The sequence below is a fragment of the Lynx canadensis genome, chromosome F2, assembly GCF_007474595.2.
Source record: "Lynx canadensis isolate LIC74 chromosome F2, mLynCan4.pri.v2, whole genome shotgun sequence".
NCBI lineage: Eukaryota > Metazoa > Chordata > Mammalia > Carnivora > Felidae > Lynx > Lynx canadensis.
This window is the reverse complement of record NC_044320.2, coordinates 46,210,745-46,235,670: the sequence shown is the minus strand read 5'-3', so window position 1 is coordinate 46,235,670 and position 24,926 is coordinate 46,210,745. Positions and strand designations below refer to the sequence as shown.

Genomic DNA, 24,926 nt, shown 5'->3' with positions numbered 1-24,926 from the left:
GGAAAGGAACACACATATTAAACATTCTGATAAATATTTTCCTTTACAGGGTTTTTAAATCACTAAAATGCCTGCAGCTGTGGTAACAAGGGAAGTCTAAACAGCAAGAACTGTTTTATGTAATATGAGGTTGTGATTTTCATTAAATAATAATAAAACATTAAATAATATTAAACCAACTATAAAAGTAGTGTATATTTTTGGAAAATTTAAAAAGAAATTTTAGGGGCACCTGGGTGGCTTAGTCAGTTAAGCATCCAACTTCGGCTCAGGTCATAATCTCACAGTTCGTGAGTTCAAGCTCCGTGTCAGGATCTGTGCTGACAGCTCAGAGCCTGGAGCCTGCTTCAGATTCTGTGTCTCCTTCTCTCTCTGCCCCACCCCCTACTTGTCTCTCTCTGTCCCTCAAAAATAAATAAACATTAAAAAAAATTTTTTTAAAGATGTTTAAAAAAAGAAATTTTAAAAAGAAAATTTTAAAGTTCAATATACCGAAAAGTAAACAGCAAAGACAAATCTCAAACCATCTAAGAATAGAAATGATGATAATGCTTTTTAAAGTTTTTATTTGAATACTAACATTTTAATGTATTTTCTTCCTATCATTTTTCTAAACATTCTTCTAAACATTTGGGGCGTTTTAAAAACATATATAATTGAAATACACTCTGCGTGAATTTATCATATCTTATTTAACTACTACTTTGTAGTCAGAGAATATTTTAATTTTTATGATTATAAATAACATTGTTGTGAACATCATTTTTCTTTTTTTTTAAACATTTTTAACATTTATTTGTTTTTGAGAGAGAGAAAGAGAGAGTGATTGGGAGAGGAGCAGAGGGAGGGAGACAGAGAATGTGAAGTAGGCTCTGCACTCAGAGCGCAGATGTGGGGCTCGAACTCACAAACCATGAGATCATGACCTGAGCTGAAATCGAGAGTTGGAGGCTTAACCAACTGAGCCACCCAGGTGCCCTGTGAACATCTTTGAATACAGACTTTTCTGCATTTATTGTTATTTATGCAAGATAGATTCCTAGCAAAAGAATTGTTGCTAGCAATTGGATCAAAAGTTAATCAAAAGTTAATTTCATTTAATATATAATCAAATATAATTCACCATTGCAAATAATATTTTATTGGCTCTATGATGCATTTTAATATCTCTGAAATCAGAAGGCAACATAAAATCCACGGTGTCAACATCATGGTTTTCCAAGCCCAGACCTGGCTGTCATTTCCTGTGTATGTGTGAATGTAGTGGTTATACCTGGTGGCGACAGCTGGAGCTCTGTGACCCTCCCCAACTCAGTCAACAAACCTGGTTGAGACCATATGAAGAAGAAATGAGCCCTGGTTATTCTCCAAACACTTTCCCTTGACACCCATTCCCAGGTGAGGAAAGCACATGTCTCAAAACTTACAAAACAGTTTTTAGCCCCTTCGAGCTCACTTTGAAGGAAGGTCATTAACATCTCACCCTTGATAGCACAGAGGACAAAATTATGCAGAAAAACATGTACACAAACAACTCCAAATGCAAGAGTGACACAGAAGAGTTGAATTCCAAATTTAAAGAAGTTGGCTTATATTTTTCTTTTCTATACATGACCTACAATTATAAATAACACAATTTCGTCTAAACTCATTAAGTATAAAATCATTGTTATACATGAAAGAAATCATTGGATCTGCCGTTGTATATGGCAGGCTTTATTTCTTTCCTTGTGATAAAACAAAGTTGTATCTTAAGATACATCTTCAATGCACCAGGACACTTGTATTACCAAATTAGTTTTCATAGGTGTTATATCAATTTACAAGCCAGCAATTTATTACGGTGGGAAAATAGCTTAAAAGTTTTAAGTTCTATTAAATACAGAATATGTTAGAATATAATTAGAGTAGTGCAGCATATAAAAAAATTATGAAAGGCGACTTAAAAGATAAATTTTCACACATTTTTCACCTTGTGTGAAACAATAAATAATTGGTGATGATAATGCACTTATTGCTGTAGCAGCAATTTTAAAATATAATATTATTAAGGTAATATTAAACATTAAATGTTTAAATGTGAAACTATTCTTCTTTTCAGAAAAAAAAATTAAAGGAAAACTTATAACAGATTTACCTTCAACTCCTTCACAACTAATATATGTTATTTTCCTAAAATGTGTCTCTTCATTTTATTTTTAAAAAAATTTAATGTTTATATTTGAGAGAGAGAGAGAGAGAGAGAGAGAGAGATTGCATGACCAGGGGAGGGACAGAGAAAGACAGAGACGTAATCTGAAGCAGGCTCCAGGCTCTGAGCTGTCAGCACAGAGCCTGACACAGGACTCAAACCCACAAACCATGATTTCATGACCTGAGCTGAAGTCGGATGCTCAACCGACGGAGCCACCCAGGCGCCCCTTAAAACTGTGTATCTTTAAGTGTCAGAACAATAACAGTTGGGTTCAAATCAAGATGAAACAGTATCTGGAAGTTCAGGAGACCAAGATAATAAAAATGCACAACAAAATAATTTCCCTTATTGAGCATCTACAGAACCAGGCCAACTACATGCACCACAGCAAACAGGAATTTCATGCAGTAGGTATTATTATCCCTAGTAAACAGAGAAAGAAACTGAGCCTCAGACCAGGTGTTTAGTGTGACTGGTGGTCAGTGAGAATTATTTTGAAGCCCATGATTTATACCATTGTTTTCTCAATTTATAATAAAGTATTAAGTCTTCTCTAAAGCCAAGCAAAGTTCCAATCACTGCCTTCATAGGCTTAAGACCTAAACAAAATATTTGCAACATGCGAGACCCATGATTTATATCCTTTATAAACAAATTACTCCCATAGACAATGTAATTAAAAAAAAAAAAAAGATAGTTACAGATAGGACCAATGCAGGGCAAGAACTTTCTCCATTATCCTCTTAGCATCACAAGCTGGGCCTAAGAATTTTATTGGTATAAGACAGATTAACAGGAGAAAAGGATACAAATTCATGTAATTTTTTTGTGTGTATATGGGAGCCTTCACAAGGGATTGAAGACCCAGAGAAATAACCAGAGAAGGGAGCTTTGATATCCCTTAGACAAAGCAACAACATACTTCTGAAGAATTGACAAGACAAAGGAATGTAGGGTAGGGATAGTAAATGGTGAGGAATTAACCAGGAAGATAAGGATTCATTTAACAAGGTTTGTTTGTACAGATTTCTTGGCTCCAGATTCCCCATCTATGATAAAAAGAATGTCTTCCTTCTTTCTGGTAAAGGGAGGGTACTTTTCACATGGGAGTTTTATCTCCTGCTTTCAGGGGGAAAAATGTGGGTCAGAGCATCCTTCTTGTACCTCCTGTTTCTAAGATGTCTTGAATTTAAAATATTCAATATGCCAAAGTGGCAAATTCTGGGGTGAGAGATTCTGTTCTCCTTTACCAGGCAAGTCTAGGAACATAAATGCAAATGGCTAATAAACATAGTTTAAAATACTTAACCTTACTAATAAATGGGGACGTGAAAATTAAGGTAAGATATCAATTTTCCTTATCAGGCAAAAATTCAAAATATCACAGTGAAGAAAAGGATACTCTCATATACTATTTTTAGGAGTGTAAAATAGTACCTATCAAAAAAAAAAGTCAAAATACACATATCTGTTGCCTCAGTAAGTGCATTTCTTATTATCCCTTAAGCAGAAACGTTCACATAAAATGGGCAAGGATATCTGTTCAAGACTATTCTTAGTAGCATTTTTGAAATTATTAAGAATTAGAATAAATTTATTATTTTTTTATTTTTTTAATGTTTATTTATTTTTGAGAGAGAGAGAGAAAGAGTGTGAGCAAGTGAGGGGCAGAGAAAGAGAGAAAGATATAGAATCCGAAGCAGGCTCCAGGCTCTGAGAGCCTGACACAGGGCTCGAACCCACGAGCTGAGAGATCATGACCTGAGCTGAAGTAGGACACTCAACTGACAGAGCCACCCAGGCGCCCCAAGAATTAGAATAAAGTTAATCAGTGGAGGACCGGTTTAAAAAGCTGTGGTACATTCTTTCACTAGAATAAAATTTAGGCTTAAAATAATGAAGCAAGTGTATAAGCAGTTGAAAGGTACACGTGATATGTCACTGAATAAAAAAGCAAGTTTCAGAATAATATGTTAGTCATGATACAATTTGGTTAAAAATAGATATGTATATCTTCATTTGCATAAAGAAAGGTGTAATAGGATAAAAATTGAAAAAAATGGTTACATCTAAGGAAAGAGGGCTGTAGGAAAAAGTAGATAAGGAAGAAACGTTAAATTTTGTAAGATTTGATAATTTTTCATTACTTCCAACTTTTTAAATGAAAATATGTTGTAAGTTAAAAGACAGAAACATTTTAAGAAGTGAGAGCAACACATTCCTCAAGCAGTGTTGCCTGGATAGACTTGAGAAAATCTCAAAGGGAAAGTCAAAGTCAAGCAGAGCTGGAAACCACTCAGTCCAATTGTTTCTCGAATTGCTTCCAACCCTAAAAACTGAAAAGTGCAACATTTTGTTTGCTTGATTTGTTTTTCATTTGAATTATTAAAGTGCAATTTACAGGGCACCTGGGTGGCTCAGTTGGTTAAGTGTCCCACTTTGGCTCAGGTCATGATCTCATGGTTCCTGAGTTCAAGCCCCGCATCGGGCTCTGTGCTGACAGTTCAGAGCCTAGAGCTTGCTTCAGACTCTCTCTCTGCCCCTCCCCTGCTCACCCTCTGTCTCTGTTTGTCTGTCTCGCTCTCTCAAAAATAAATAAAATTAAAAATATATATATAAAAAAATAAGACTGCTAAAGGGCAGATTGTTCATCTGTATTAAAAAAATAATAAAACAAAACAAAAAAACACTTGATTATAGAAATTTCCAAACACACCCCAAAATAAAATGATATAATGAATCCTCATTATCCAGCTTCAACAATTACTAATATTTTGCCAATTTTATTTCATTTATTCCCCCCGATTCTTTTTTTTTTTTTTTTTTTGGCTAGCATATGATGGCAAATCTCAGACATCATATTATCTTATACTAAATCATACATATATAAAGTGGATAATGGTAGATAGTATGACAGCTCTTTTTTATTTTTTAATTTAATTTTTTTAAGTAGGTTCCATACCCAGCATGGAGCCCAACATGGGGCCCAAACTCACCAACAACTCTGAGATCAAGACCTGAGCTGATATCAAGACATCGACACTTAACTGACTGACTTACCCAGGTGCCCCTGACAGCTCTATTTTTAAATGTCAATATTTACAAAATACCAGAAAGTCTTGTATTTTCTTATTCTGAGATATTTCAACATATCTGAAATTGGATAAAAAAAATAAATTTGACATTTATTTATTTCCCCTTTTCAATGAATTCGCTCTAAAAAAAAAAACCCAATAACTTTTTTTTTATGTTTATTTATTTTTGAGAGAGAAGGAGAGCACAAGTGGGAGAGGGGCAAAGAGAGGGGGGGACACAAGATCTGAAGCAGGTTCGGCACTGACAGTAGAGAGCCTGATGCAGGGCTCAAACTCATAAATCTCAAGATCATGACCTGAGCTGAAGTCAGATGCTTAACCAACTGAGCCACTCAGGCACCCCTAAAACCCAGTAACTTTTAAAATATGTATTTTATTTTGGACATAGCATAGATTATAGCCAGAGAAAAATATAATATTTTGCCTTATGGCATCATTATAGGTCTGTTTTCCCTTCAATTCCAACATGCAAAAATTCTGTAGCTTTTTTATAATTGTGGTGTGAACTCATTAGACAGCAAAACCTGCCTAAAAAGATGTGAGGTTATTTATAGTCCTTATTCATTTCACTTAGTGTGAATATTTATTTTGTTGTGAACATATTAATGTGTTTGATTATAGGGTGATTCCTCAGACCCTGGTAAGATTATTATGTGCATGATGAAAGGCATATGTTTAAAAAAGAGTTGAAAACACATATGAACCCAAGTGTTTCATATAAGGGATGGGTATTTTATTTTATTTAGCTGCAGAAAACTTACATTCTGTATTTTTAATCTACTTATTACATTACTGACTGCATCTCGTGGTCTCTCTGCACAACATATTCATATGGCTGAGGCCCATAGAAGCAGAGAGAACTATGTTTATAATTAAAAATACCGAGACCTTTAAATAGAACTCAGCTAACACATGACAAGTTTTTTCCTTTAGAATTAAACTTGTTTTTTTCCAGAATAGAATCAAATGCTAAAAGCTTGCATGTGTTATTAGAGCCATTTATGTTACTTCCCAAACTCACCCTGATTTCATATCATTACACTCCCCAAGGTCCACAGTCCCTGCCCCAAATAGAATAAGTGGGATGGTTATAGATAAGTAAACAATGACGTATATTTTGTCTTTTAGAAAAAAAAAAAAAAAAAAAAAAAAGACCAGTTCTACAGGAATTTTCCAAAATAGAAACAGTATGTCTTCCTCACATTTTGACTTTTGACCTTTGGAAGTGTTTTATTTTTACAATCTGAAAAAAAGCCTCCATTGTCCAATGTAATCTCAGTCCACAAGAACCAACACTATAGTGAACATCAAAAATAGTCACAGCAGTGGGGCACCTGGGTGGCTCAGTTGGTTAAGCGTCGGGCTTTGGCTCAGGTCAAGATCTCACAGTACGTGAGTTTGAGTCCCGCGTCGGGCTCTGTGCTGACAGCTCAGAGCCTGGATACAGTGTAGGATTCTGTGTCTCCCTCTCCCTCTCTCTATGCCCCTCCTCCACTCACACTCCGTGTCTCTGTTTCTCTCAAAAAATAAACATTAAATTTTTAAAAAAATATATAGTCCCAGCAGTAAGCGTGTGAATCATAGAAGAATCATTTGAAATTTGTTTAAGAATTAGTATAACACTAAAAATAACAAAAATTAAAGAATAATTGTTTATGCCAAAATATCGGACTTAGGCTTTTTCTTCAATGTTCAAAGATCAACTCCTTAATAAGGCCTTATTATCCAAATAATCCAAATTATCCAATAATCCAAAGATCAGGCCTTGATAAGAATTATACACATTATAGAGTTTTGTTTATGAAACTACCTAAAAAATAGATAAGCTCTTCATCAGAATGTTAATCAAAATTTTCAATTCTAAGATCAATTTAAACTATAAGTCTATAAGGTTTTATCTTTTCCTTTGGCTGGCAGGGGGTCTGGTCATTATTTATGACAATTAATTTCCTCAGAATTGTTAACAATAACTGAAAAGGTGTTTGATCAGAAAGAAAGAAAGATCATCTTCCTCTCTTTTTTGTCTAGTCTAATATTCTGGTGTAAACATGTATTCTTTAATTTTTGAACAATTTTTAAGTGAGTCTTCTGTGATTCACATGCTTACTGCTGTGGTTTTGCTTTTGATTGGGTGAGTTACCCACAGTCAAGAGCAGAAGTCGTATCTATCCTGCTTCTAGTTCTCCTTCCCTGTGTACCTCCCCCCCCACCCCATTCCTCATCACTGAATCATCTTTCCCCATCATTGGGCTCCAACCTGTGGCACAGCAGAACATAGTAAGGGCAGGGTCCACGGCAGTCCAAGGCACCAGGACAGATGCAGTAGCAGCCAGCCACCTATTTGAAAAGAACCAGGAGATGGAGAGTACAGCATAGGGATATAGTCAATAATATTGTAATATTGCTGTACAGTGACGGGTGGTAGGGACACGTGGTGAGCGTTTTGTAATGTATATACTTGTCAAGCCATGTTGTATACCTGACACTAATATTGTATGTCAGCTATACTTCAATTAAAACAAAAATTAAAAGTAAATAAAATAAGACCAGGAAAAGAAGAACATGAACAGCACTAAGCCAACCAGCAAAAGTGTAACCACGCTCTGCGTGACTGCTGCGGCACCGCGGGTCACCTCACTTGCGGTTCACCTTCAGTAGATGAAAGCAGTAAGGGGTATCGAGCCCAGGTCCCACCTCCCCAGTGTCATCTGGAAACAGACACTCTGAGGCCGGCTGTGTGGAGTCAGCACCAGGAGTTCCATCGGGAGTAAAAGGAACTACCGATACAATGTTATCTTTAAGGGGAGATCTCACAACTGCTAGAGCTTTGTGCTTAAAACAATGAAAAACGATACCTTATAGTGTTATTTACACATTCGCATGTGCTATATCATTTTTCACTCTCAAACAACTAAGGTGGGTAAATCAAGGAAAGGAAAACAGAGAAATTGAGAAATGCAATGATGTATTCAAGCATTCACGTCCAGATGGGCATAGATCTGATATTCTCAGAGAACAGTCGTTGACGGTGTGGGTTGGAGATCCAGGCTTGGAAGGCTGGAATCCTGACTTCAACATATCTGAGCTGTGTGGTCTCGTGTAAATGATTTAACCTCCCCATGTTGTCCGCGGGGATTTTCACAGGGCTGTGTTCTGGAATAGCTGTCAGGCTCTGTAGGTGTTCACTCTTATTCACCTCCCATGTAATAGCATTTTCTAATCTCTTGGTATGTTTTTAAGTAAAAGGAAAAGTCAACATTTTTGCTTCTGGTTGATATTGCTTATCTAAACTTTGAACCAATAGCCAGTGACATTCTAAACTAGGGGAATAACCTGGGAGAAACAGCTGTCCTAGAAAGGCGTTACATGTAGAGGGTTAAAAAGTAATGACTCACCAGTGATAACCTGTCAGAAGCCCAAACCCACCTTCTCTCAGAATGTAGATGAGCAGCCTGGTAACTTGGAGCTGTTCAGGCCTTGCTTCCCTCTAAGCAGTTATCAACCTGCCCTTCTTTAACTACCTTTTACACTCTTCCCCATTGCCTAGATGTAACTCAAGAATTAGGTCTTCCTCTGCTTCATTTATGTGTAATGACTAACAGGCAAACATTACTCGTTATAATGTAATCAGAAACAAAATATATTTTGTAGTGAAAAAATGTCCTTGGTATTTTTATGAGGTTTAAATGGATTGATATGTAAAATGTTCTTAGAAGTGCCTGACAAATACTCTGTATTAGTTATGATGTTTCCCTCTTCCTTAATTCTCACCCATTGACCCTCGGGATCATGTCAGTCACACATTCTGCATTTGCTTTCACCAAATTAACACAATATCTAAAGGGCCACAGTCCAAAGATGTGGCTCCATTGGTCTCACTTCCACATTATCCCAAGCCTCATTAAATTCATTTGAGGGGGGTGCCTGGGTGGCTCAGTCGGTTAAGTGACTGACTCCTCATTTCCACCCAGGTCACAATCTCTGAGTTCATGGGTTCGAGCCCCGCGTGCTGCGTTGGCAATGCGGAGCCTGCTTGGAATTCTCTTTCACTCCCTCTCTGTCTGCCCCTCCCCTGCTCTTTCATGCTCTCTCTCTCAATAAACAAACAAACAAACAAACAAACGTTCTTAAAAAGTTTACCTGAGGAAGAAGTTTTGGAGAGAATCTTAGCTCTGCACTCTCTGGGCCTTGGGTGTGGGACATTTGAATTATTTGGAAGTGGCTATAGGTTCGTGGTATGAACCCAGAGTTTGTCCTAATGGTAGAGAGCTCGTCCAATTTCTGTGAGGAATGAAGGGGACAGCTGTGGGCTGTGGGAACGAGGGTTGTGAGCCTCTTCCTCACCCTCAGTTCCCAGCCCACCAAGCCCTCTGCGCCCCTATGACCAGCTACATCTCTAACTTTTCATTAAGATTGTAATGTTGCTGACCTAGCCTAGCTAGCCAGTAAGCTCTGTCTTATTTACATAGTTACGAGGTTGGTTTTTCCTAAAATATAAGGGACATATGATTCTTAAGTTATTTTCCTTTACAATTTTATCCAGCTGGTGTTTCTGAGTCTACATTTTCAGATCAAATTAGTTTTTCTTAAAATATCCTCTGTAGAAAGTACAACATTGCATCTTCAGCTTCTTCCATTCAAGATTGTTTGATTCCAGATAAAGACCTTGTTTTTCTGGTAAAGAATTACTTACCTTGAAAGAACTTCCCTCTTAAAGCAGTGACCAGTCTGATGCCTAATACAATCTGTGAGCATGTGGCAGCCATTGGAATACAGCATGGTTTGCTTTCCACTCTTTCTTTGGAAGAACTCCCTGTCAGCCCATGGTCATATTTGGCAAGGAGGAAGAGAACTATGATAGCTGGGGTCACAGTGACCTAGCTGTCTGCAGACAACTGGATTTGATACAAAAAGACATCAACAATCTGAGCCAACCCAAACTTACATTGCACTGGGGGATAAACACACACACGTACATACACACACAAGGGTTCAGAATGGAATTTGCCTGGTTTAGATGATTAAGTAAGTCCCATGTTTTATGCCCAAATGTTCAACAAGAGGGAATACTGTTAAATATGTTAGATATAAAATATAGGGTATACTATTAGGAAACTATTAAAATATTATTTTCAAAAACTATTTAATGAAAGCAGGATTTTAAAAGTATGTATATATATATATATATATATATAATGAATTTATATGAGTATATGTATGTATATTACAGAATGGAATGTGCAAATATATTAACAGTGGTTACATTTAGTGGTATGATTCTTATAATTCTCATTCTTCTCTTTATAGAAATGTATACACTTTTCTTAACTTTATGTAATAATCAGGTATTATTTCTAAAGTAGATATTCAAATATATATTCTTAAAGGAAGGAGGTTTTTAATTTTAACACGTTTGAAAAGTATTTAGATATAAGTGCTTTTAAAGCATCCAGATATTTGATAAACCCCAAAACGCCTATTCCTAATAACATTAGTTTTTTAAAAATTACTAAATTGCATGTATCTGAAATATCCCATTTTCCCTTTAATATCTGTCCAGTCTTTGGGTATAATAAAAATTTATACTTTTATAAATTTATTCATTTTATAAATATATCATTCATTTAGCTTAAACATTTATTTGTTGCTTGATTACTGATTTACTCAGATATAGCTATCAGCCTAAGTAAGTACCTTAAGTAAAATACCAGTGACCTTGGAAATCTTCGCTCCCAAGAATCTCAAAACATGAGCTCTGTGTTTACAACTTAAATCCATGCCTTATCTTTAACAAGGATCAACTTGAGCTCAGCATTCCTAAAAGTGACTAATGTTGAATCCTACTTGCTTTTCACTAATAATGTTTTGAAGGAGGTGGTAGAAATTAAATGAACAGCTTTCATAATTAGAGTACTTAAAATATCTCACTACCTCTTATTTTATACTGTGTCCCTGCTTCCCTGGGTACTGACTGTGGCACTTTGCCAAAGGACCAGAAAAAGCATAGAGTGATTGACAGTAACGAAGATACAGACGCTTAGAATTGGAAAGAACATTAGAGACCAGATGGTTGAAGTTCTGTCCAATGGATTCCTTTGCACAACATGCTGAAGGCTGGTTGTCCAGCATCTACACCTCAGGAAGCAGGAGGCTTCGTTCTTCCTGAGGCAGCACATTGAATGCTGATCAGCGCTAATTTCTACACCTATGTTTATTTTTATCACTACTGCTTCTGCTACTGCTCTTGCTACTGCTAATTCTGTTGCATTTGCACAGACGTTTCACATGTATTATCTCATATCACCTTTACAAAACTCCTTTGAAGTAGAGATATGAAAAATTATTATCCCCATGTTATACATTAGGAGAAAGAATTTTGAGAGTTTAGGTAACTTGTCTAGATCACATCGTTAGCAAATGCCAGCCCACAGCTGAATTAAAAACCCATCTTTTCCTTCTACATGAATCATTTTGCTCTTTGTTGGAAAGTTTTCCTGTTCTGAGCCAAAATTTTCTTCCTTGTAATTCTCCCCTACATTAATGCAAATCACCCTCCCCACCACTAAGAACTCCATTAATGTTTCAGATCCAACTCCTTCAACTTTGATATAGACTATTAGAAGGAAATTAATGAACCAAATTCCCCCAGAGGTTAAGAAGAGACAGGCAACATACTACGATGTGTCTGTTTGGATTGGTATCTAGTTCAGCTACTAGAGAGAGAAATTCAAAATAACTGGCTTAACTTCTCTTCCATGAAATGTGGAGCAAAGTCATCAAGGGTTGATAGTATGACTTCACAAACTATTGCACGTCTTTATTGCCGCAAGGAAAACTAAGAGGAATGAATTGAGTAGAACCTTATATAGAGAAACTCTATATAAAGAACCTGTACTCAGAATCTAAATAAGCAGATAAAAAGATGCTCAACAGTATTAATCATTCATGAAAAGCCAATTACAACCAAAATGAGATGCTACTTTCCATACTACCAGAATATCTAAAATTAAAATGACTGACAACACCAAGTGTTGTTGAGGGTATTAAGCAACTGAAACTGTCATGCATTGCTGATGAGGTTGGATAAAGTAATACAGCCGCTTTGGAAAACAGTTCTGCATTTTTTTCTAAAGGTAAGGATATGCTACCATTTGACTCAGCTATCCCACTCCTGGGTATTCCCCAGAATGAAACGAAAACACATCTACAAGGATGTTTACAGCAGTTTTATTTTTAAATTCTTGTCCATGATAACCCCAAATGGGAAATAACTCCAATATCCATCAACTGATAAATAGTTGTGTAGTTTATATAATGGAATACCATACATGGAATACCACTCAGTAATTTTTTTTTTGAAAAAAGGACATTCCAGGGAAAGAATAAAGCTGACACAAAGGCTCAAGACAAGAACTATCTTGGAGTATTGCCATAACTGCTAGGATTTGGATGTCACTGGAAAGTTAAGTGGAAGGGGTTAACCAGCAGTTAAAATAGACCTCACACCCTACATTCTCTGCAAAGGCTTAAGGTTGATATTTTTGGTGAAGGGATAATTTCTGCAATTTGTTTTGGTCAGGATATGGAAAACAGGCAGGTATTGAGATCAAATAAATAGAAAAGAAAATGTTTATCCAACAGAACATGAACTGACTCATTGTCAAGGAATCCTAACCTGTGTAGGTAGGCTAGGGAGTCAAAGACAGGGAAGAGAGCAGTGGCACCCAGTGGAATTTTCTGGAGTGTGTGATTTAAATATGGAGGATAGGTGAGATCCACAAGTATATTTCTATGTCATTTCTGTGTGGTTGCATTAAATGTATAGTTTCTCTTTCAATGTCCAGGTTAACATGGTTAACACATTATGAAAATCGGAGAAGTGGTAACTGTATCAACACTATCAGAAATACGGTACTTTTTCAAGTAACCAGAAGTAACCAAAAGTAACTTTTTCAAGTAACCTCTATCTATAGAGGAAAAAAAGAACATAATATTTTCTTTTGTGAAGAGAGTAAATAAAGCTTTAACTCTATTTTATTTCAGGTTTTGGCTCTAAAATATACCTTTAGAAGATGAAGCCAAGAAGTGTAACACATCGGTGAATTACATAGGGTTTGGGGCATTCCTCAACATAAGAAAGTAAAAAGCTTTGTTGAACAAAACCCACCAGGATGGGTTGATGGTAGGAGAGCCCCAGATAGAAATGCAAAGCGGGAAGAAAACCTGGGTTATGGTCACTAGGGAAAAGTTGGAACTGAACTAGTGGAGGAGGTAGAAAAGGCAGTTGCCAGAGTTGCAATAAAGCCAAGTTGTCGTAATGGAGGCTTGTTGCCACCTGCTTTCTTTGCACCAGGTTTCTCCTTGCCTGAGTGCTCTGCCTGGGCCTGTAAGTCTTCAGAGGGCAACCAATGATCATGTTGGAAGGAAGGGATGGATGTCTGTTCATGTCTGAAGGCGTGAATAACAAAGAAGGGACTGAAGAAGAGTGTAATGAATCCGCTCCAGTAGCCTCTTCTCTGGGAGCTCATGGCCCACTTGGCCTCATTTGATTTGTAGCTGTACCATGAATATCGAAACTCAGTACATGCATGGACTCTGCCTGATGGGTTCAGCTCATCTACCTTGTGACTCAGTTCTGGTAACTAGATTTTTGTTGTAGGCCAAAAACCTACTGCCCATTTTGACTTAATTCAGATTGAAAAACAGGCCTGCTTTGTTCACATGTGTCAGTGTTGTTTTCTGTTAGTTTTCTCGGTCTTCGGTCTATTCAGAACTTTCTTGGCTTTTGCTAGTCCCGCTCTCATAGAATGGTGTCCTGACTCTAAGCAATGAGCAATTAGGTGTGAATTCTACTGCCAAAGAAGTTTTTCTGGCTGTAATTACATGTCAAATAGCAATAAAGTATTATTAAGCATTGGGCACATCAGTAGTAAATTCAAGTTTAAAGTACTAGTTTGATCCTCTGAAAGAAATAAAAGAACAATTTTACGTTACCCTAGGAATGGTGAACATCCAGAAACCATATAGTACTAGACAAAATTCAGTCAGCTATTTCAAGGGGAAAGTTATTTACTACCTTTGTACCTAGGATACAAGTAAATGTGAGTATAATAATAGGGAAATCGCTAATAAACTCAATTGGAACTCACAAGGAGCAGGAAGACTTGCATATATTAAAGATATTCATAAATATAGGTCAGCGGATTCAGAACGAGTTGATATTGGAAGGACCTCTTCCTCCTAACACAAACACATGGATCACCCCAAACAATGGAAATTGTATAAGTACTATCAAGCTAGAAATTGACAGGAAATTCTCCAGATTGTAGAAATAAAGAAATGGAAAACATGGGGCAGTGATTAGAGAGTAGGAGCAGACGCCAAAAAAGCTTACACTTTAGAGTGACAATGTACTGGTTTGATAAGGATAGGCTTGCTTTGCACCTGCTGCTTCAGAGTTGTTAGAACAATGTCCCCTTCCAATTTTCTAAGTGCCCTGATCTGGATGCTAAGTTATAAGGTCCTCCCAGCTAATGGACATGTTGAAACCAGATATGATGCTTGAGAGCAGGGTGCTGGGATTCTGAGAAACATGAATGAAGTATGTCCTAGCCAAAAGACCTACCTATAAACTTCCTGCCTATGAGCAAGAGTCATAAGGAGCTGACCTTTTCATGAAATGGAAAAACTTCAGCCACTGATCCTGCTTAGGAAATTGCAAGGAAATGGGGCGCCTGGGCAGCTTGGTCATTTAAGCGTCTGACTTCGGCTCAGGTCATGATCTCGCACTTTGTGAGTTTGAGCCCTGCATCGGCTTCTGGGCTGACACGTCAGAGCCTGGAGCCTGCTTTAGATTCTGTGTCTCCCTCTCTGCTCCTCCCCCACTCGCACTCTATCTCCCTCTCTCAAAAATAAATAAACATTAAAAACATTTTTTTAAAAAAAGAAACTGAAAGGAAGCTGGGTGGAAAAGAAGTCACCCACAGGAACCTACTATCTCAGCCTGTGGGCAGCTCGAGTCAAACTTCATTCTCTCTGCTTGGCTCAAATGATCCTCAGCTGAGATATTTTCATTAAAACTGGTCTAGATTTGGCCCAGTCTAAGCAGAAGCAAATGTGCAACTAGGCTGTGGTATCTACTTCCTGAGACCCCAGCATAAGCTCCCAAGTTGGCTCCTGCTGGAGATGAATTTATAGCTGGAGATCATATTCTTCTTGAGGAAATCAATCACTGGAGAAGGTGCTAACAGACACAACAAATAGAAGAATTTGCACACCAAGGACTAGAAAAAAGGTCACAATCTAGTCTGAAAGATACTTTGACGTGTTTGTAAAGAAGGAAAGAATATAAATCACGATGAAAGAACAAGACAGTACGTTAAATAAGAGCAGACAGATAATAAGCCAAACAGAATCTTTCTGCAAATAAAATATATATTCATAAGAAAAACAGTACTGAGTAGATAGATTTCAAATTTCTTTATTTAATTAATTTCTGTAATGCTCCGGTATCTTTTGTTAACTCTGGAGATCAAACCTTGCAAATGCAGTATTTTTAAACAGGAAAGAAAATTGATCCTCCCACCCTCCCTGGAACTGCATGTGGAAGCTAGATTTGTTTTACATGCTTCTACAGAAATTGATTCCAAATTCTGATTCTGGGCTCCGGGTGCCGCATTAAATTTCTAGCATACTTTGCTTGAGTTTTTATTGACTTCTATTATTGTTCCTAAAAATAAAGCACAAATAGGCACAGTCCTTGGCCACCTTCCAAAAGTACAACCCTATCAAACATTCTAGTTATAGAAATGGAACAGGCAATTAGACAGTCGATAAAAGATTAATTTAACTATGTTACGACTGGTACATATTCTAAAACACAACTTAAGAAATAACTATATGTTCACATTTATGGGTAAAGCGATTATTTCTGGGATTTATAATAACCTGTTTTAAGATTGAGAGCAAGGACAAATACATAGTTATTTTAGTAATGCTATCTATCTGATGATATCCCTGTTACATAAATACAGGGTATTTGTCTTATTTTAAAATAATTTTTAAATCGTAAGTGCTTTAAAATGCCAGGTTTACAATTCCTCCTCTTTTATCACTGAAACATATCAAGAAGAGATTATATGATGTTGGCTATTCAACTTTTCTTTCCAAGTAATCTGATCTTGATGTATTTCACTTTACAGCTCCTTCTTTCAAATCGATAGGGCATAAATGCAAAATAGCGGTGGATGTTCAAAAGGAGTGAGAATCTTCAACCAAGTCACTGTTAATTGTTAAGTAACTCGAAAGAGTCTAAGATCCACACATGCAAAAGAACTGCTATATCATATAACTACACATACAAGAGTCATACATACATAAGACTCTTTTATTAACCGAGAAGGCCAAATAGTCTCAGAAAATGAGAGAATAAAGTTAGGAGCAAAATAACAAAAATCCATTTTAAAGTAAGAAAGCAATGCCAGTGCCCTTATGAAATTATCCTATTGGGGGCATAAATTGAAATGCTAAAGCCTCTGGAGAGAAATGTCAGAAATGGGTCCCTTTCCAAAAATAACTTTGCCAAGCTCTTAGAATTTCCTCTAACTTAATGAGCAAACAATCATTGAAGAGGATGGGTAGGTAGAGAGGATATCTATAATTATATTTGTTCTAATCCTTTTTTATGGATAAAACTGATTAAGGGGAGGTAAATATACTTTGCAAGATGTTGATTGGATAAGTTTATATCAACAAAATATCAATATTTAAATCAAGTAAATAACTGATCTATTGAAAAAACTAAAACAATCTATTTTCCTGCAGTCAATATTCTTCATAACCTTACTAATAAGTCTCAGCTACTATCATCATCCAGATCGAATCTCCTTCTGGCACTAAAATGACTCTTAGTGGAAACAAAGTCTAAAACTACTCTATGGATGTAAATTAATGAATTGAGTTAATTAAATTGCCCAGATTTAATATTATTCTGAGATATTAAAAAGCCTCATTCAATGAAGGAAATTACGTTTTTACTGTATTCTTATAAATCTGAGAGACTGAATATGCAAACAGACGATGATCAAACCATGTATAAAAATAGAACTTTGGGGGCGCCTGGGTGGCGCAGTCGGTTAAGCGTCCGACTTCAGCCAGGTCACGATCTCGCGGTCCGTGAGTTCGAGCCCCGAGTCGGGCTCTGGGCTGATGGCTCAGAGCCTGGAGCCTGTTTCCGATTCTGTGTCTCCCTCTCTCTCTGCCCCTCCCCCATTCATGCTCTGTCTCTCTCTGTCCCAAAAATAAATAAACGTTGAAAAAAAAAAATTAAAAAAAAAAAATAGAACTTTGGGGGTGCCTGGGTGGCTCAGTAAAGTAAGCTTCTGACTTCGCTCAGGTCATGATCTCACAGTTTGTGAGTTTGAGTCTGGAGCCTGCTTCAGATTCTGTGTCTCCCTCTCTCTCTGCCCCTCTCCCGCTTGTTCTCTCTCGCTCTCACTCTCTCTCTCCCTCTCCCAAAAATAAATAAACATTTCAAAAAAATAGAACTTTGACCCACAACCTGCAGCAACTTGCTCCGGGAATCCAGCCCCCTATCGATAATTAATAGCCCAGGAAGCCAGCCTGTTTTGTCATACTTACAGGGAGCTAGATTGCTATCTTTCGTGACAATCCAGGAAATTATGGACAGTTACAAAATAACTTCTGTAATAATTGGCTCCAAATGTCTGGGACTTGCTAAATAACTGCGAGCTCCCCTATTTTTTGTTCCTGCCTCTGACTTAGTAGCAAGCATAGAAAGCCAAATATGTACCCCTAACCAGTCACATGGATGTCTGGCTTCTAGGTAGCCTGCCTAGAAGTTCCCCTCGCCATCAGTCTCCAACCAGAGGGGCCTACCTGAAAATTCCCCTCTTTTCCACTGAAAGCCTTCCCACTCATCTGCCTGCCTTTGAGTTTCTTCCAAAATACAAATGACGGTGGCCAACTCTGCTCTACAGAAAGCTCAGAATAAATAGCCTTCGCTTTTCTCATCTGATTAGTCTTCATTTATTTCCACAAACCCATGCAACAGAAAGTATTGCTAAGATTAATATTTCATAAAAAGTTAATAACTAACAATTATTGAGGCCTTCTCAAGAACCATGCACCATATTAAATGTTTTGCATGGGTTATCTATTTTCACAGTAAATATAATGACTTCTGAAATTGGCACCATTACTATATTCATTTTACAGAAGAAGGGACCTGAGGCTGAAAGGTGTTTAATAACTTGTTTGATACATAGCTAATGAGTAGCTAAGCAAGGATTAAAATAAGGACAATCCAATTCCACGGAAGATAACTGTTAACCACTCTACAGTTAATATATAAATTTTATATAAATTCATCTTGTAATATGGCAATAGGTGCATATTTTAACTGCTTTTATAAGAAAATGGAAGACAACACAAACTTTACATTGTGTTTCAGTCTCACAAGTGGTAATAAAATATTTTATGATGGAAGAGGAAGAAAACTTGGAATTTCATTTATACCAATCTCCTTTTATAGATTATGTAAGTGAGGCTAAGAGAGGTGAAGGTAACTTGCCCAATAGAATATACCTAGTTAACGGCCAAGACTAAAGCCCAGGTTTTCTGACTCCCAGCCCAGATATCCAGCATGCTCCACTGGGAGACAGAACATTTGTGGATAGATTTACAACTCCACAAAGAATTTATGTAACAGCGTAAGGCTAGCACGTTCCAAACACATCTTATTATAACATGGCTGAACACATATCTTTTATAGAGATAATGAGCTAAATGATATTTAAGAGCCCACTGAAGCCCAGCAAATATTTATTGAGTGCTAACTATGTGATAGGTACTATTCTAGACACTAAGGTTTCATTCGTGAAAATGGAAAAGACCCTATCTTATTGGTTCACATTTGAAGGGGAGGGAACAAACATTACACAGTCGATCCATTTAGCAGGAGTATTATATATTAGAAGGTAATAAGTGCTATGATAAAAAGAAAAGTAGAGTAAGGTGAGATTGAGAGTACCGACTTGGGACAAGGAGAGCAGGTTATAATTTTAAACCAGGTGTTCAGAGTCAGCCTTATTGAGAAGGCGATATTTGACTAGACTTCAAGGAGGTGAGGGAGTTACACGTGTGATATGGTAGGAAGAGTATTCTAGAAAGAGGGAAGGAACAGTCCGTGCAAAATCCTAAGGAGAGATTGCTTTGGTATGTTTGGAAAGAACAGCATGGGGGGGGGGGGGGGGGGGGGAGACACTGAGAATAAAAGGTCAGATTAGAACTGTAAGCTGCTATGTGTGTGTAGGGGGCTTTTGACCAATCAGTTAACTTTATTAATGAAATATAAGCTATTCATTTTCTATTTACACTATAACTATGTATTATGGGATCAAAGGAGTGTAGTTCTCCCTCAGACTCACTATAGTATGAATATCAGGATGAAAAGTGGTTTGAAGCTCTAATTTGTTTTGTCAGTTCGACCAGTTATGCAAACACTGTTGTGAATTGCATGTTAATGACTTGAATCAGGTGCCTAGAGTCCCTTCGCCAAGGACTTTTCATTTCATCAGTAGTACTTCATACTACCTGGGCATTGTTTTTTAAACGCTTCCAGGTGATTCTTTTTATTTTTTATTTTTCCGCTTCCAGGTGATTCTAATATGCAGCCATGCTTGAGAAGTGCTACTCTGGTATATGTGAAAAAGAGAAGGCTTTTCTTACTCTTGCTCCCAGGTAGTCTGCCCAATACCTCATCATGTTTGTTCCGTGCTCATGTCAGTTTGGGACTCCAAAACCACAAATCGCCTCCACAGAAATCGTGGGACCTCCCCCAGTCCCCAAACTGGTAGAGAAAGGTAAGACAGGCTTATTTGTCCTCTGCTGTCCCATCCCCAGGTTCCCCACAGCACCAACAAATAAGACTGGATGTGGGGGTCAGATGACTGAAAAGTTTATGGTAGAACATGACAAGGTAAGAGGAAGGGTTTTAAAGAGAGGGGAGGAACAACATGGTTGGAATCAATTGCCTAATAATTTTTTTAAGAACAAGGCTAATGTTCTATTTTAAACTTTGGCATTGTTGTGATAGAAAATATACGGTGTCTCCAAATCTTCTGTTTCATTTGTGTGCCTGGCACATTTTTGGTACACAATACATATTTGTTATATGAATGAATGTGAATGGATCAGGTCAGGTGGGTTGAACACAAAGCAATGAGCCCCAAACCCATCCTTGCCCAATTCCCCCAATCTTGTTCCCCAGAAGCAATCACATTTACCTCATTGGTACCCTCTTCTCTCTAAATATTATTACCTATAATAATTATTTATTAAAATAATATTTATTAATAATATTATTATTAATTAGCAGCTTATGCTGCTCATTCTGAATTTACCAGTTTAGATCTTGCATGCTCACTTCCTGCCCAGAGAGGTAAGAATTTAGTAAATTAACCACCTCAGATTTTCCCTACCTTCAACTCCTAATGAATTATATGGCTATCATTAGCTTTCCCATTAATTACATTTATGATGTTAAATAATTATTGTATTTTATTTTCAAGTTTATTTATTTATTTTGAGACAGAGAGAAAGAGCGAGTCAGGGAGGGGGAGAGAGGGAGAGAAGAGAATCCCAGGCAGGCTCTGTGCTGTCAGCACAGAGCCCGTGAACCATGGGATCATGACCTGAGTCGAAGTCTGACGCTTAACTGACTGAGCCTCCCGGGTGCCCCAATAATAATTTTAAAAAGATATTTCTTGTTTCAATTATAAGCAGTATCTCTTTACTTTGTCAAATAAGAATATTGTATTCCATACTTTTCTTTTCACCTCTCTTGGTCTCTTTACATTGTCATGATTAACATTTAAAATACATTTTGTAACCATTGTTATGAGATTCTTGCTTCATCTACAGGTGAAGTGTAAATCTGAATATCCGTAAACAATGTTTACATCTACATTAGCATTGTCCACTTATCCACTGCCCTCGTGAGTTGCATTCCATGACTAGACTGTACTTGTTTTTTGTATACTTTTGGTCATACACCCGCTTGACTTCTAATTGCCTTTTTACTTTTATCTCAAATTGTCTGCTTTCATGGCATCATTAGAACAGGTTCTCCCAACATTTCCAGGATACTGTCACATCTAAGGACTCTTTTCTTTCTGTAGGCAGTTCTCTTGCAGCCCTGAGGTCTTCCTTCAATTTGGATGGGGGGCTCTCAGGCCTGCTGCACAGTTGTCATCGTGGGACTTGCCTTCATTGCTTTTGTGAATTAGTTCTATTGTTCATACATCCAACCTGCTCCAGTTTCTTGGATAATTCCCCTGTTTTGCCAGCCCACATTCTCAAGAAGCATCCTAAAAAAAAGAGTATTTGGGAGAGAAAGCTTTCTTGGTTTATGTTTACCTTTCTTTTTCATTCTGCCCCCATATTGTATTGATAGTTTGCTTGGTTTGGAATTCCAAGTTCAAAATCATTTTCCTATGGAACTTTCAGGCTTGTTCATCCCAACATCCAGTTCTGTTGATGGAAAGCTAGCCTATTGCTAGCCTGATTCTCATTCCTTTATGGAGGATCTGTATTTGCGCTCTGGAAGCTTTTAAGATCTTTTTATTCTTGCTATCCTTAAATTTTAAGATATGCCTCCATACAGACTTTTTCCTTTTCAGGACTTAATAGGTCTTACACATTGCAGATTCATGTCTCCCTTTTGTTCTGAACATTTTTTTCTTGTAAGTTTCATCTAACCATCCTCTCTGCTCTCACTCTCTGGATCTTCTGATGTTGAAACCTTGATTAATTCTGTATGACTTACCTTTTAGGACACGTTTTCTGTCTCTGGCTACCGCTCTCTATTCTCTACTTTTCTCCTTTTCTTTAATCTTGGAGAAATGCAAATAGAGTCTATTCAGTTGATCTTACAGGCAATGACCGACAAATGAGTTGTAACTCATGTTAACGCCTTCCATTTAAAGGCTTATCCAACATCAGCCCTGCTGGTTTACTGGATGAGTGTTACTTATGATGCTGTGTGTTTATCCCTACTACAAACCAATATCTGTCCTCAGTGCTATGGTACATAACCGCGAACAGAAAAACTAAGTTCCTTTGTGGTAGAGGGAGACAGACAACAGGTAAAGTGTTGCAATGTCAGGTATAGTTCTGGAATCAGCAGCTGTAGGCAAAGCAGTCAATTTGGCAGACAGCATCTTGGTCACAGACAGGAGGCAGCTCCCTTGATGGCTTACCTTTCATTGTGACTTCAGGTATTTTTCTCAGAATTGTACCTATGTTTCTTTAGTCTACTTATGATTCTGTAACATGTTAATATCCTGTAAGAAAAATTTTTTTTTCCTTAGAGTGAATTCTAGGAGTTCTGTTCCCTGCAACAGAACCTGACTGCTACAATATTTACAAAAATAAATTGCATTTTTAGCAAGCAGCCTTTTTGGTATTTTTCCCTCTGTCCTAAGTTCAAACTGCAGGAACAAACTTCAACTTAAGAATCCAGCACCAGCTTCTGTCTCCAGTTTTCTGTGTAGTCAGGAAAACCCTCTTACGATTTGCCATCAAAATAGAGAAGTGAATTAATAAGAATTGCAAACTAACAGCTAAACAGAGGTGTTCACTGTACCAAAAAGTACTGAAGGCTTGAGGATAAGAAATCTGAAAAGCGTCTGAGCTTCCCAGAGCTTCAATAAAGGAAGAAGTGTTTTTTTCTAGAATGTTTTCTAAAATGCATTAAAACTGAGTATCGGGGCACCAGGGTGGCTCAGGTCATGATGTCACAGTCCCTGAGTTCGAGCCCTGCATCGGGCTCTCTGTTTGTCAGCGTAGAGCCCACTTTGGATCCTCTGTCTCCCTCTCTCTCTGCCCCTCCCCTGCTCACGCTTTCTCTCTTAAAAATAAAAAAAAAAGTTAAAAAAAAAAAACAAACCTGAGTATTACACTGCCAAACTACTGCATGAGATGGTCCATTGACAGATATACCTAATTTATGAAATGCAATGGTTTATTTTGAATAGTTTACATTAAATTTTTTTTGTTTGCTTCTAGAAAATGCAAAAGCATACTGTCTTAGTGAGCCTGGGCTGTCTTAACAAAATGCCAGAGACTGAGTGACTTAAACAACAGACATTTATTTTCTCACAGTTCTGGAAACTGGGGAGTCTGCAATCAAGGTGCCTGCCAGTGCGGTTCCTAATGAGAACTCTTCCCGGCTTACCACCCTCTGCTGTCAGAAAAAGGGAGCTCCTCTTTTTATAAGGTACCAGCCTTTCTGGATTAGAGTCCCACACTTATGACCTCATATAGCCTTAATTAACTCTTCACAGGCCCTAATATCACAAATAGTCACACTGGGGGGTTAGGGCTTCAACATATGAGTTTGGCAAGGGGCACAATTCAATCCATACTTTCTGGATTTCTGCTTTAGAAAATGTAAAAATAATTTACACTATTATTATGGGTAACAAGGAAAACTAACATTTATTCAGCGACTAACATGAGCCAGGCACTGTGGTGAGTGCTTTATAAGTATTTTCTTATTTCATCCTTATAACCAATGAAGTTAAGTTCATAACAGATTAAGAATCAAAGCCCAGAGACGCTAAGTAACTTGTCTACGATCAACAACAGAAGACTCCAACAGACAGTCCTTTTAGCCACTATTTTATAATTAAATGTATGAAATACTGGTACACTATATGCCAGTTAAGAAGAGTCGCTCAGGAAGGATTCTACAACCACATAACACTAGGAACCCACTGGGTACCACGGAGTGACAAGGTTACTGGTGTGGTATGGACCCCACCCTCAACCTGCTAGTGTGGACACTGAAAGGTTGGCTGAGGTGCGGCTCTGCAGGTGAGGGAGCGTTGGATTACATACTAATTTACATTCTCCCCAGCTGTATCTGAGTCTGTTGCCCCACAACGTCACCTGCAATTTATATCTATTTTTTAATACAAAACCTGGGCTTTCCATTTAAATAAGACCTCACCTACAGTTCAGAATAAAAATACACTCTGACATGCCCCATTTCCTGTAAGAAAAATCCTCTATGTAGTCATTGTGACAGGATTTCATCACAAGCCGTTATCAAGTGTAAACCACGATAGCAAGTTCACAAGCTTTAAATACAAACCAGAGTCAGCCTAAAATCTGAGATGCCCGCTCGGCTCTTTGATCTGAAATATTACAAGAAAACTCCTAAAAACAAAGCCATAAGGGGAAAATTACGGAAAATAATTATAAACATTCTTGTAGTTTTAAATATTTCAATTCTCTGGGTTGGCATAAATTTTAGGCATCTAGGCCCTTTAAAAGGATAATGTTATGAATATTAACAGAAAAGTAACTTCATGCTTCACTCTTCGAAACATTAAAACGAACTGAACGTGTCAAATTTCCAGTAATTGAAAAAGGAAAACAAATTTTTATAGTCCTGGAGGCAGGCTGAGTCCTACAACTTTCTTTTAAGCTTCACAAAATCTAAAATACCTAAGTGTACGTTCGTTCAATGACAACATTCAGCAACACTTGTGAACTTAAAAAAACACACACACACACACAACTATTTAAAAACAGAAATGATGTATCTCACA

At 37.4% G+C, this 24,926-nt stretch overlaps 1 long non-coding RNA gene across 1 annotated transcript in view; it reads right to left on the bottom strand.

Annotated features, from left to right (window-relative positions):
- Positions 1-10,069, bottom strand: part of LOC115506348 — a 44,391-nt gene extending 34,322 nt beyond the window's left edge. Inside the window, exons 1-2 of the long non-coding RNA XR_003966325.1 lie at positions 9,983-10,069; positions 7,547-7,626 (exon numbers count right to left, since the gene is read on the bottom strand). This is a non-coding gene — a long non-coding RNA (uncharacterized LOC115506348). The remainder of the gene's footprint in view (positions 1-7,546; positions 7,627-9,982) is intronic.
- Positions 10,070-24,926: the final 14,857 nt, after the last annotated feature.